The sequence below is a fragment of the Strix uralensis genome, chromosome Z (assembly GCF_047716275.1).
Source record: "Strix uralensis isolate ZFMK-TIS-50842 chromosome Z, bStrUra1, whole genome shotgun sequence".
In the NCBI taxonomy this organism is placed as follows: Eukaryota; Metazoa; Chordata; class Aves; order Strigiformes; family Strigidae; genus Strix; species Strix uralensis.
The window spans coordinates 52,917,545-52,929,840 of record NC_134012.1 but is presented as its reverse complement, the minus strand read 5'-3'; the positions used below and the strand labels follow the sequence as shown (position 1 = coordinate 52,929,840).

Below are 12,296 nucleotides of genomic sequence, written 5' to 3'. Positions count from 1 at the left end.
TTACTTGGACAGCTTACTGAAAGCAGTACTTTCAAAGGAAGTTCTAAAACTCTTAATAAGTAGTAAAGTACACAGCTATGTTCAAAAAATATAGATGAATAAATTTTGATTAGATTTAGCTCACTTGTTATATTTAGTTCTAGTGTTCAATAGATATGTTCATTACCATAAATGAATGAGTAGAAGGATTCTTTTTAAGAAAAAGCACAGAGAATACTTGTAAATATTAATTATGCAACACTTCTAGAATATTACAGATGTGTTTACTAGTGCATTCTCTATGCATACTAATGCATGTTTATTGAGCTGCTTAGAGCATTTTGGTTTGAACATATTTCACTGTAGTTACCCCTCATCCACTCTTCTCTCTCAGATTTTTGAGTATACCTATGTGTAAAAGCTCAGCATACATTTTAGGAAAGCTTTTTAGTACAAGAGAGATAATGTCCACTTTTGCCTGTTCAAAGAGATGTATCTTATACAAAATCAGTGTACCATGTAGGTGTGTAAAGGTGAAAAATTTTTTTTGCTATTTGTGTGTCTAGTATCCTATTCCTCCCTTGTGCAGTGGAGTTTGAAATGGGAGGAGACATACTGATCAGTCAGAACTGTCTGCAAAAAGTTTACTCAGATAACTAGGTCACAGCAGTCCATGACAGACACGCAGGTAAGATTCGAGTACTTCAAGTGGGTTTTTTACTTAATCTGACTTTGTGTAGAACATCACTAATGTAATTTCAACAGTGTTTTCCTATGCTTTATGATCTCTGTAAACTTACTAGCCTGTTTAACTTTTAACATACCAAAGGTTTTTTAGTAACTGTTTTACTTAACTAAAATGTGTTAGTAATTTAATGTCATTTTCCTAGGAAGGATTTTTTTAAGATTACATGGATGTAATTACCCATGTGGGAGTTTATACTCTTCATCAACCACATGTTTAAATTATGTTATTTTTGATTAAGACAGAATGTGGACTGTAACAATGGAGGATAATGTCCTCTTGAATGGTGCAAAAATGCAGAGAAGTTTTATGACAATCAGGGCCTAGATTCCAGTTTAAATTGTGGTTTGTCACACTTTCTTGTAATCTCTGTTTATTCACTAAGTAATTCCTGAGGTGCCATGCTCTATTCAGTAGACCATGTACAATAACAGAAAGTAGATACAACAATTTCAAACAGAAGTTTAGTTAATGGTGACGGCGGTTAGCCTATGGAGGTCACTGAGAACAAGTGGGCTGTCTTGAGAGATGCACTAAACCTACTGCAAAACAGTGGTCATTGAAATCATGTTGCAGGCTCTCTACTGCCAGGTGTTTCTTCCCCTGCCCCATTCCTGGCTGTGTAGTTTTGTATCTCTGCTCTTACTCTGTACCGGTCTCTTTTATTGTCCATCGAGTTGATTCGTCTTCTGTTCAGTAGCTAGTTCCTGTTAACTGTAAATTTTCTACTAGGTTAGTGAGTTTGATGGCTTTATAGAGGTGTTTAAGTGCTAAGGCTGGCCTAAAGTAAGGAAAAGGAGCAGCAGGTACCTGTGGCCAGATGCAGCAGGAGAAGAGAGCTGCCATGCTGACCCATTATATTGCCTAGTGGTATTTTTAAAAATGAAATTTCAGGGTTAGATGATATTGTAGCCTTAAAACTGTTATTTTTGGTTCAGTTTGTCTTTTGGCTTGAGGTGCTGATTACCGAGTAAATGTTCATTTCTTATGTTTCGAAGGGTACATGGGCTTTTCAGCAGATTACCTTTGTGGTGCTGGAATTTGTGTTTTAGTCCAGGGTAGGACATACCTTTGCACCCTAGAACATTTCTGTATTTAAGGCTCTAAACATTTTTTGAGAATCACAGAATCAGAGAATTGTCTAGGTTGGAAAAGACCTTGAAGATCATCTAGTCCAACCATCAACCAAACATTAACAGTTCCCGACTACACCATATCCCTCAGCACTATGTTGACCCTACTCTTAAACACCTCCAGGGATGGGGACTCTACCACTGCCCTGGGCAGCCCATTCCAATGCCTAACAACCCCTTCTGGAAAGAAATGCTTCCTGATATCCAGTCTAAACCTTCCCTGGTGCACCTTGAGGCCATCACATCTTGTCCTATCACTTTTTACTTGGTTAAAGAGGCTCATCCCCAGCTCTCTGCAACCTCCTTTCAGGTAGCTGTAGAGGGCGGTGAGGTCTCCCCTCAGCCTCCTCTTCTCCAGACTAAACAACCCCAGTTCCCTCAGCCGCTCCTCGCACGCACGACCTGTGCTCCAGACGCTTCACCAGCTTCGTTGCCCTTCTCTGGACACGCTTGAGTAATTCAATGTCCTTTTTGTAGTGAGGGGCCCAAAACTGAACACAGTCATCAAGGTGCGGCCTCCCCAGTGCCGAGTACAGGGGCAAGATCCCTTCCCTGTCCCTGCTGGCCACGCTACTTCTGATCCAAGCCAGGATGCCATTGGCCTTCTTGGCCACCTGGGCACACTGCTGGCTCCTGTTCAGCCGGCTGTCAATCAACACCCCCAGGTCCCTCTCTGACTGGCAGCTCTCCAGCCACTCCTCCCCAAGCCTGTAGCACTGCTGGGGGTTGTTGTGGCCCAAGTGCAGCACCTGGCATTTGGCCTTATTGAAACTCCTACAGTTGGCCTCAGCCCATGGCTCCAGCCTGTCCAGATCTCTCTGCAGAGCCTCCCTACCCTCGAGCAGATCAACACTCCCACCCAACTTGGTGTCATCTGCAAACTTACTGAGGGTGCACTTGATCCTCTCGTCTAGATCATCAGTAAAGATGTTAAACAGGAGTGGCCCCAAAACCACTCGTGACCAGCCACCAACTGGATTTAACTCCATTCACCGCAACTCTTTGTGCCCGGCCATCCAGCCAGTTTTTTCCCCAGCGAAGCGTGTGCGCATCCATATTTATATACAAATTTGTATCTGGATTTAAATGAAGCAACTTGCATTTCTGTATTTAAAGATATGAAAGACTTCTCATGTTTCAGTTTTTATTGGTATAAAGCAGTCTTAGAAAGGTATTCACACTTGCTTTAGAGGATTTCCACTAGCTTAAAATGAAGTACATAATTAATTTCAGATATTATTATCATTGATTTCAGTTTAAATGTAGATAATGTCCATATAAATACAGGTATCTTAAATTCTGCAGTAATCTTGGGAAGATGAAGTAATATTGTAGAAGTTGTAGTCAGGGACATGATTGCTCCAAGGGTCGTGTGAGACATATTTCACTTTAACCTCAACCACTAGTATTTTCTTACTTGTGCTTTGCAAACACTGGCTTCTGAAAACGAAGTAGTACAGTATAAAATGTTTCTCCTTTCTCTTTTTGTTGAAGATTGCCTCAAACCATTGCTGCTCATTCATTTCTTACAGTATTCCAGGAGCAGGTTGCTCAATGTATCAGGTTATAAAGTTTTTATGTCTGTTTAACATTTGCTGCTAGTAGGCTGAGGCATCTCTAAATGTAGAGAGATAACAAATGATGAAACTTGAATTTACAGGTAACAGTAAGCAGGCAGAGAAGAATTTTACTGACAGCAGGAAGACAGAATGGCTGTACTTACTCTGAAGCTTTTGCCAGACTGACGGGTGAATGTCTTTGCCTTCCAGAAATGTTCTTCTAATGTTTGCTTTTAATTTTCTGACTTTGAGCTCTGAGTTAAATCTGTTGATTGTACTTGGAATTTTCTTCTGAAAAAAGAAGTCTGTTTTTTTAAGGAAATAAGGTATTTTTGATCTGCAATTCTTTCATCTGCTGCCTATACAAATGTGGAACTTGTTGGGCAGTTTTAACCAAGCTTAGATTTTTATGTCTCTGAAGATATGTTCCTATAAGCTTTATAAAAACCAGTTTAGGTACAGTAGATATTTGTTAACTGTCCACAGTGAGGGAAGGATGTTATCTGTTCTGTGTGGCAGTAGCTTGAGATCTGTTTGGCTTGCAACTTGTACAAGCAACCGTACATCACTCTTCTTTGCTGAATGAGGAGGTAAGAGTTTTATTGTTGGAAGAAACTAGGGGTTTTCCAAAAAAGAGAGCTCGAGAGGTAACAGAGGGAGGCCTGGGAATACTGTGGAAGTGTGGGAAGGTAGCCAACAAGCTGAAGTTGCTGTAATGAGGCTGTGTGGGTGTTGAACACTAATCTGTAGAGAGCTAAGTTTAGCTAACATTGTTGCTTTTGAGGATCAGTTTGCTTAATCTGAATCTATTTTAGTCTCCCTTAGTAAATTAAGAGTTTACTACACAATGCCTGCATCAAGATACTGACATTTTCTCCTTTTAGTGCATGAGAATTTTGTTTTAAATTAAAATTGGTGTAGCTAGTTAATTGTCATCAGATCCTGGCAGAACTGATGTTACTAGCATACAGATTATTTTGTTCTCATAACTTCTCATTTACAGCAAATGACTTCATATTCAGTATTCTTTAGTTTTGTGTAAAACTTCGGGAGACTTGTTGTTTCCACAGTGTTTCACAGGAAGTCATTGGTTTAAGTGTGTTCTACATTAGATGACTAATGATGAATTTAAGATCTTAACTGTGGCTAAGTTTTTTTTTTTTTTTAGATTCATGTCACTGCATCTTGTGTGCAATACGAAGGTGGCAAGCATGATTCTTATTGGTGTGGTGTCTGAGGCTTTTTTATCTATAGCATTTTATTCCCTATTAAACTTATAAAGCTAGAATAAAACTTTATAGAAGCCTTTTTGAGAATGTAATGCTCTAGTTGCATTTTAATAAAGACCTTTTAGGTAGATGTTGCAGTGAAAGCTGTGCATGTGAGAGGAGAGTTACAAGTGTATTTGATAGCAAAGTACTTGGAATTCATTGCTGTAGAAGGTATCTAATTTATGGAGACTATTAAAACAGCAGAATGGTTTGATTGCCAGGTAGTTTGTTACTGTCAGAAAACTTACTCTGGAGATGTTTTCCTGTATTGTATTATCTCTTTCCTTATGTGCAAAGTTGGCAGGAACATCTATGGTTAACATCTGTTTTAGTGTCTATTTTTACTGGCAAAAACATTGTCAAATTATGTCCGACGTCTTTCATACTAGTTTCTGCATCAAAGAGAAATAGGAATAGTTTTGATTAAACCACTTGACTGATTTGGAAAATAAACATAGGGAAAGACCTACCAATATGAGGGGGCACCCCAAAACAAAACCAAAGAAAAACTCTCACCCAGCTAACCACGTTGCTGGTAAGTTCTGGTGCTGTTGAGGTAAAGTGTGTGCTAGAGTTTTCAAAACACCATTTATAACAGTCCGACAGAGGTGACAGTTTGGAAGAAATTGTACAAAAATTATGTCCTGACTGTGTTCAAGTCTGTTCCATTCATGCAGCCCAAAACTTTTCTGGAACTTGCTCTGTCATGTTGGTGAGAGATTGCTGTGCTCCCGGGCACTGGAATTTAACACAAAGTAAATTTTCAGCTTGATTTTTTTGTTTTCTTTGCTTCTACCCAGGAAAAAGAGGAAACACATGAGTTCAACAGTGACTGGGTGGTTAGGTCTGTGGTCTGGGCTTTGTCTGAGTTGGGGAACAAAGGAGTATTTCCTACCTCTCAGATCCCTGTGCATGTATCCATACCGGCCATGTATCGAAGAGCATGCTTTGAGCTGCAGTTCAGTACAGTTGTGGTTGGACTAAAGCAGAAGGAGAACTATAAAGGGGGGAAAAAATGAAATGATTCAGGAACAGTTGAGAAGGCAAATTTATTTTGTTAAAGTCAGAATGAGGAAAGGCAGAGGTACTAAAACATATTCTCAGTAGTTCTGTGTTGTCAAAGCCTGTGAAACTTAAATACATGACTCTGGAGGTCTGGCCTCATAAAAAGGAATGATGTTCAATAGTACTGATAATAGATGACTTTTATGGGACCAAATCATCATATGTCAGGCATGAGCATATGATGTCTTATTTTCTAGAGTTGTTTTTTGGGAGTGTAGCACAGTAGTTAATGACCGATGTGACTGCAGTTGCAAGTTGAAAAATTCCAGAGTTAAAATCATTTAACTTGAATTTGGCTACCCTCTAAGTTCCTACAGTTGAATATGACCATGTAATTAAAGATAAGGGTGAGGAGGAATTGGTCTCAGTGAATTAAATAGACTTCATTTTGAAAGTTCTATTGATTCTTTACAATCACTGTGGAATGAAAGAGCCCACTATGTACTTTATCCTATCCAAATTATAATCTCAAAGCAGAATTAGTGACTTTAGGGCTCCTCGAAAAAGTTTTTTTTCCACATAGCTGTGGAGTGCTTCACCATTGTGCTTAATTTTGTCTTCAGACATAGTTATGGTGCTAGATGAAATGTAATGCTTTCCTTGCTTTGTTTTCTAACTTTTAGATGTGTTCAACTTTAGTTTCTTTAGTCTATCTTTAAGCTAATCTATACCTTTCAGTTGTTCTGGTGTAACAGTGGAGTGCTGATGGTACAATGCTTGATGTAGAAAATTGAAGCATCCATTATGCAGTATTAGCTCAGCATTAGCTTTCTGTCAGCTGTGGACAATATAGCCCATTTAAGTGTGTGTGTGTGGCATTGGAAAAGTGAAAAACCAGGTCACTGGAATGCTGCTTAACCATCAGTTACCTCCTCTCTCTGATCTTCAGCAAATAAGCTTTAATACTGTCATTATTAGATGTTTTTAATTATTCTTATGTTAATACCATTCCTTTCTGAAAACTGACTTTCAGCTGTTAATCTAGAATGATGATTATATAATCCTTCAAGAAAGATGCATGCGCAAAAAAATTGACCAAGTAAATGCATTCAATTGCATGGAATCCTGAAGTGAAGTTGGTGGAATTCTATATTGAAAGTCTATGATGAAGTGTGATTTGTGGTTTAGGGCCAAACTTTTCTTCTAAGTCAGTGAGAAAATATAAATGTTTATGCATTGAACAGAGAATAGCAGTCTTCAGTTGATGTTTAATTTAAGTTTACAGAGATGAAGAGATTGCTTGGGAATCTTAATTGTTACATAGTTAGTCCAGTCTGTCATTTGGGGAAAAATTGTATTGAGTTAGGGTGACCCTGAGTACTGTACATGTCTTCTCATGTGACAGTATTTTGACCAGAACTGGCAGTTGGGTGGTGGAGAAGGCTGTATTATTGTTGACCAGGTAGTAGTCTTTCAAGTGACAAAACTAAATGTACAGATCAGACACTATATTTTGGATATTGATAGGCCTTGGATTTTTTCATGTGACTTTAAACCTTAGTACAAGAAAAATTAAAGTAGCTTAACTAGAATGGACTTTTGAAACAAGCTTCAATAAAAATAAGGTATATTTTTGGTTAGTTTTTGTACAGCGGAAGATTTAATTAAATGTGTTAGTAAAACAAGCTGTTTTTTCTGTTAGATTTTGAGATCAAAGAAGAATTACATGTGGCCATATGCAGTTTGCTGATAAACTTGCCCTAGGGAAATAGCTATATATGTGCAAGCTTGAAAGCTCATTCTAGAATCTTGAACTAATTGTGTTAATTGAAAATAATGTGTGGCTGTTGATACTGTAAGAGGGAAATGTAATTTTGGATTTTTTTATATATGTATATGTGCAACTTGGAAAACCTGACTTTTTAGAAGGCTTGGCTGTGTAGATTTTTATTCATGAGGAAGCCACTTGGACTTACCTTGACATTTTCAATTAGGCTGCTTGTTTGAGTGAATCTCATTCATATGTGTTTGGACTGAGACTGTGTGTATGTAGGCTGGGATTCAGATACATGAAATTTAATGTTGTTTGGGGAGAATCTTACAAATGTGTAAAATTAAACAAATGGATTTAAAAAAATTAATCATTTTCAGGAATGCTGATAATCTCATTTGCATGCCAAAATTCATAAATTCTGTTCTTGTTTTGCTTTGCAAAACTGTTCTGTTAAACCAGAATGGGTTGATATTACAAAAGGTAGAAGCAGAAAAAGACTGGATGCTGCCTGAACAGCACAGTTGTCTGAGGTAGTCACAGAAAGAAGGTCAACAGAAGCATCTGTGAAAGATACTTTTTACCTGACTGAAGTCAGAACGAGAACTACCAAAGAAATGGGAGAGTTAGATGGATCAACTAACATCTGAAAGTATGATGAATCTTGAGGTGTGCTAGAAATGGTAGAAAGGAAAGAGCAGATAATGCCAAGCTGTATTTTGTTTTTTATGTTAAAGGATTTAAACTAGAAAATTAAGCTGCATTAGACTTGCAAAAGTTAGACTGAAATTCCCCATATGTATCTGTTGCTGTGTTGCTGATGAATAAGTTTTCATTATGTTGATGTTACATGTAGACAACACCTTCTAAGAAAAGTAAAATTATATGGTAATGAGCAATTTCAGTACAGGTTATGGATAGCTGGAGAGAGAAACTGTGTCAGGAGAAATTTGTTTGGAAATTTTTTTTTTTCAAAGCTCATATCATGAGTATGTAGCATCTGTGAAGTTCTACGTACTGAATATTTCAGCACTTACTTTGTCTTTAGTTTTGACTGAGATGCTAATGATTTTGCCTTTTTTTTTTCTGCTTCCAAAATCTGGAAAATGATGAAATAATATTCTTAAGTCAAAATCCGATTGGTTACATTTAAAGAGTTGTGATCAATGGCTTGATGTCCAAGTGGAGAGCAGCGATGAGTGGCGTTCCTTGGTTTGGTATTGAGACCAGTGCTGTGTAACATCTTTGTTGGAGACATGGGCAGTGGGATTGAGTGCACTCCCAGCAAGTTTGCCGATGACACCAAGCTTTGTGGTGCGGTCGACACGCTGGAGGGAAGGGATGTGCCATTCAGAGGGACCTGGACAGGCTGGAGAGGTGGGCCTGTGCAAACCTCATGAAATTCAACAAGGCCAAGTGCAAGGTCCTGCACATGGGTCAAGGCAATCCCAAGCACAAATACAGGCTGGGTGATGAGTGGATTGGGAGCAGCCCCACAGAGGACTTGGGGATACCAGTGGATGAAAAGCTGGACATGAGCCAGTAATGTGCATTCGCAGCCCAGAAAGCCAGCTGTATCATGGACTACATCAAGAGAAGTGTGGCCAGCAGGCCAAGGGAGGGGATTTTCCCCCTCTGCTCTTGTGAGACCCCACCTGGAGTACTCTGTCCAGCTCTGGAGCTCCCAGAGTAAGAAAGACATGGACCTGCTCAAGTGGGTCCAGAGGAGGGCCACAAAGGTGATCAGGGGGCTGGAGCACCTCCCCTATGAGGACAGGCTGAGAGAGTTGGGGTGGTTCAGCCTGGAGAAGAGAAGGCTCCAGGGAGACCTTATAGCGGCCTTCCAGTACTTAAAGGGGGCTACAGGAAAGATGAGGAGGGACTCTATAAGGGAGTGTAGGGGTACGATGAGGGGTAGCAATTTTAAACTGAAAGCAGGTAGATTTAGATTAGATATAAGGAAGAAGCTCTTTACTGTGAGGGTGATGAAACACTGGAACAGGTTGCCCAGAGAAGCTGTGGATGCTCCCTCCCTGGAAGTGTTCAAGGCCAAGTTGGATGGGGTTTTGACCAGCCTGGTCTAGTGGAAGGTGTCCCTGCCCAGGGGTTGGAACTAGATGATTTTTCAGGTCCCTTCCACTCCAAACCATTCCATGATTCTATAATATGAAAGTACTTTTCTTTTCAAGTTCAAATAAGTGATAAAAGAAAGCAACCATCAAAGTGGTGTGATACCAATATTATAAGCATCTATTTGTACAAAAAATAAAGCTATAGATGTTGTGGTTTAGGCCCAGACAGCAACAAAGCACCACACAGCTTGTCGCTCACTCCTCCCCCCTGGTGGGATGGGGAGGAGGATCAAAAGAAAAAGGTAAAATCTCACGGATTGAGAAAAGCACAGTTTAGTAGGACAACATAAGGAGAGAAGGAAACAATAACAACAATAATACTAATAAAAGAATATTTAAAAAGTGAGTGATGCACAATGCAGTTTCTCACCACCCATGCTCAGCCCCTTTCTGAGCTGCAATCGATTAACCCCACATCTTGCTCCCTAGATGTATACTGAGCATGATGTCTGCATGATGTCCCCTTGGCTAGTTAGGGTCAGCTATCCTGGCTGTGCCCTCTCCCAGCTTGTTGTGAACATTAACCCTATTGTAGCTGAACCCAGGACAATAGACAATTTTATTTGTAACATAAATTGTTGGAATAGTAACCACGTTTTTGGGTTACATGAAGATTGTGTGAAGGTTTCAGTTTCTCTCATTGGACTTAAATGAAAATAATTCTTGATTAAAGAGTGGATTTATTTTTCATTTTAGGTAAACAGTGAATCTTACTAAATCACTCAATTTAGAGATATTTTCCAAATTCTATCCCAAGAGTTTTTTGAGGTTAGAAATTGATGTCCTAAACTTTCAAGGGCTCTTCAATTGTGGAACTTTTTGCTGTGGAGTTGAAATTCCACAGGTGACTTCTGTTGCATGGAGACATGTATATAAAAATGAATGAAAATGATGCAGTCATCTTAGAGCTAGTCTAGAAAGAACAGTTTAATCTTTCCATAAGGCATACAAACAATACCAGAAGTAGTTGAGTGGGTATTTGAATTGGGTATTGATTACCTCACAATGAAACTTTCATTCTGAGCTTGATTTCAGATTTGTAGAATGAATTGGAATTTTTCTACTGTTAAATACTCTAAGGAGTTTTGCTGAATAAGATCCCATGTAGCTCTATCTGGTCCAGATGTATTTGTAACTCTCAAATATATATTGGAAATTGAATGTGACTGTTCTCCATCTGAAATACGGGCTACTTAGAAGGTGGGTTATTCCATAAAAACTGTGTGTAATGTTAGAGGAAGGCTCTTGGAAATGTGTGGCAGAGTCACTAGAAATTTTCTCTGCACTCTTATAGAAGGTGTGAGGAGAAACTTTGTTGCTAGATTAATGTCAGTGCCAAAAACCATGAGACCTTGAGAGTAGAAGTATGTGAACAAAGAAGCTTGAGGGGTTAGAAAAACTGAAGGTGTATGAAAATGGTAGGAGCATGGGTGAATTTTTAAATGCCTTGTGTTTAAACCAGAAGTGTTTCTTGACCATCTGTCCTTTTGTTTCATGGAATCTTTTCTTTTCCTCCCTAGATCTTGTGCTACTATATGCTTTTTCTAAAGCTACAGTAAAATGTTTGTATACTGATACTAGCAGTGATAGAGGATCTTGTAATTAAACTCTGAAAGGTAATGGATATGATACCTAAGGGAGCAGTTATGGTTGTATGTTTCATTTAACTTTGTCACTTCTGGGCAGTGGAATGTTTTATTCAGTAGCTTTAATGTTCTTTTAATATGTCTACTTAAATCTGGAAGATGAAAAAGGAATGAAGTAGCCAGTAGTTTTTTGTTTTAAAGGTAATTTGCACATTTGAATGTGAATGTTGTTATGATATACACCTTGGCATACAATAACTTGCATATTATTACAGTAGTGCTGCTGCTGCAGGCTCAGCATTTGAGATGTATGAATAAAGAAGGTGCTTAAATGAGTTAGTCTTTTACCCTGCCTTATACAGGGTCCTAGAAAGTCTATTGCTGCAGAGTAGGGTTCTTGTTATGTGGTATGTAGTCTTTGGTAGTGTTAACTGGGACACTTTCAACTGAGATTTAGAGACGTGTGGATACATACATCTATAATTTAGGGATGTCTAAAATGCTTTCTAGGTGTCACTTCTTTATATATGCCAATCCCTGTGTTAGAATTTGAATTTGATGCTTACACTGAAGCAAACTTTGAATGGGATGTTCTTATGTGAGTGTGGCTACACAAGAAATTAGAAATACTTGCGTGATAGTAACAGTACTTTAAAATTGCCAACCCAGCTGGGACTTTGAGATTTTTTTGTCACCGGTAGATGTGAAAAAAACTGTTTGAGTGGGTGTGTATGATCTTTGGTAGTGGTGCAACCTAAAAAACTGGCAGTTGTTTCCAGGGCACTTGAAAAAGGAGAACTTTAATATGAATATGATTGGAAGATCTGGTCAAATTTTTGTGGCCTTGTGTAATTACCATTTTTTTCTTATAGCTGGTATTGCACTGCTCTGTTAGGTTTTGAATACTGAATCGGGGAAAAGATCAAGAGGATTTAAAGGAAAATTTCTCCAGTGTAGCTTTAGGTAAAGATGGTTTTGCTTCACAGATTTTCTGTAACAGCATATGTTTGCTTAATATATAATGTGTTCTTTTGGGTGATGTGTGAACTTGGAACAACAGCAGCAAAGCTGTTGAATATACCAAGACTATAACGGAACAGAAGACACAATAGAGC

At 38.7% G+C, this 12,296-nt stretch overlaps 1 protein-coding gene across 2 annotated transcripts in view; it reads left to right on the top strand.

Annotated features, from left to right (window-relative positions):
* Positions 1-12,296, top strand: part of CSNK1G3 (casein kinase 1 gamma 3) — a 90,833-nt gene that overhangs the window by 3,501 nt on the left and 75,036 nt on the right. For both annotated transcript variants that reach the window (XM_074855420.1, XM_074855419.1), the window contains exon 3: positions 569-667. The gene's annotated coding sequence lies outside the window, so the exon portion shown is untranslated. The remainder of the gene's footprint in view (positions 1-568; positions 668-12,296) is intronic.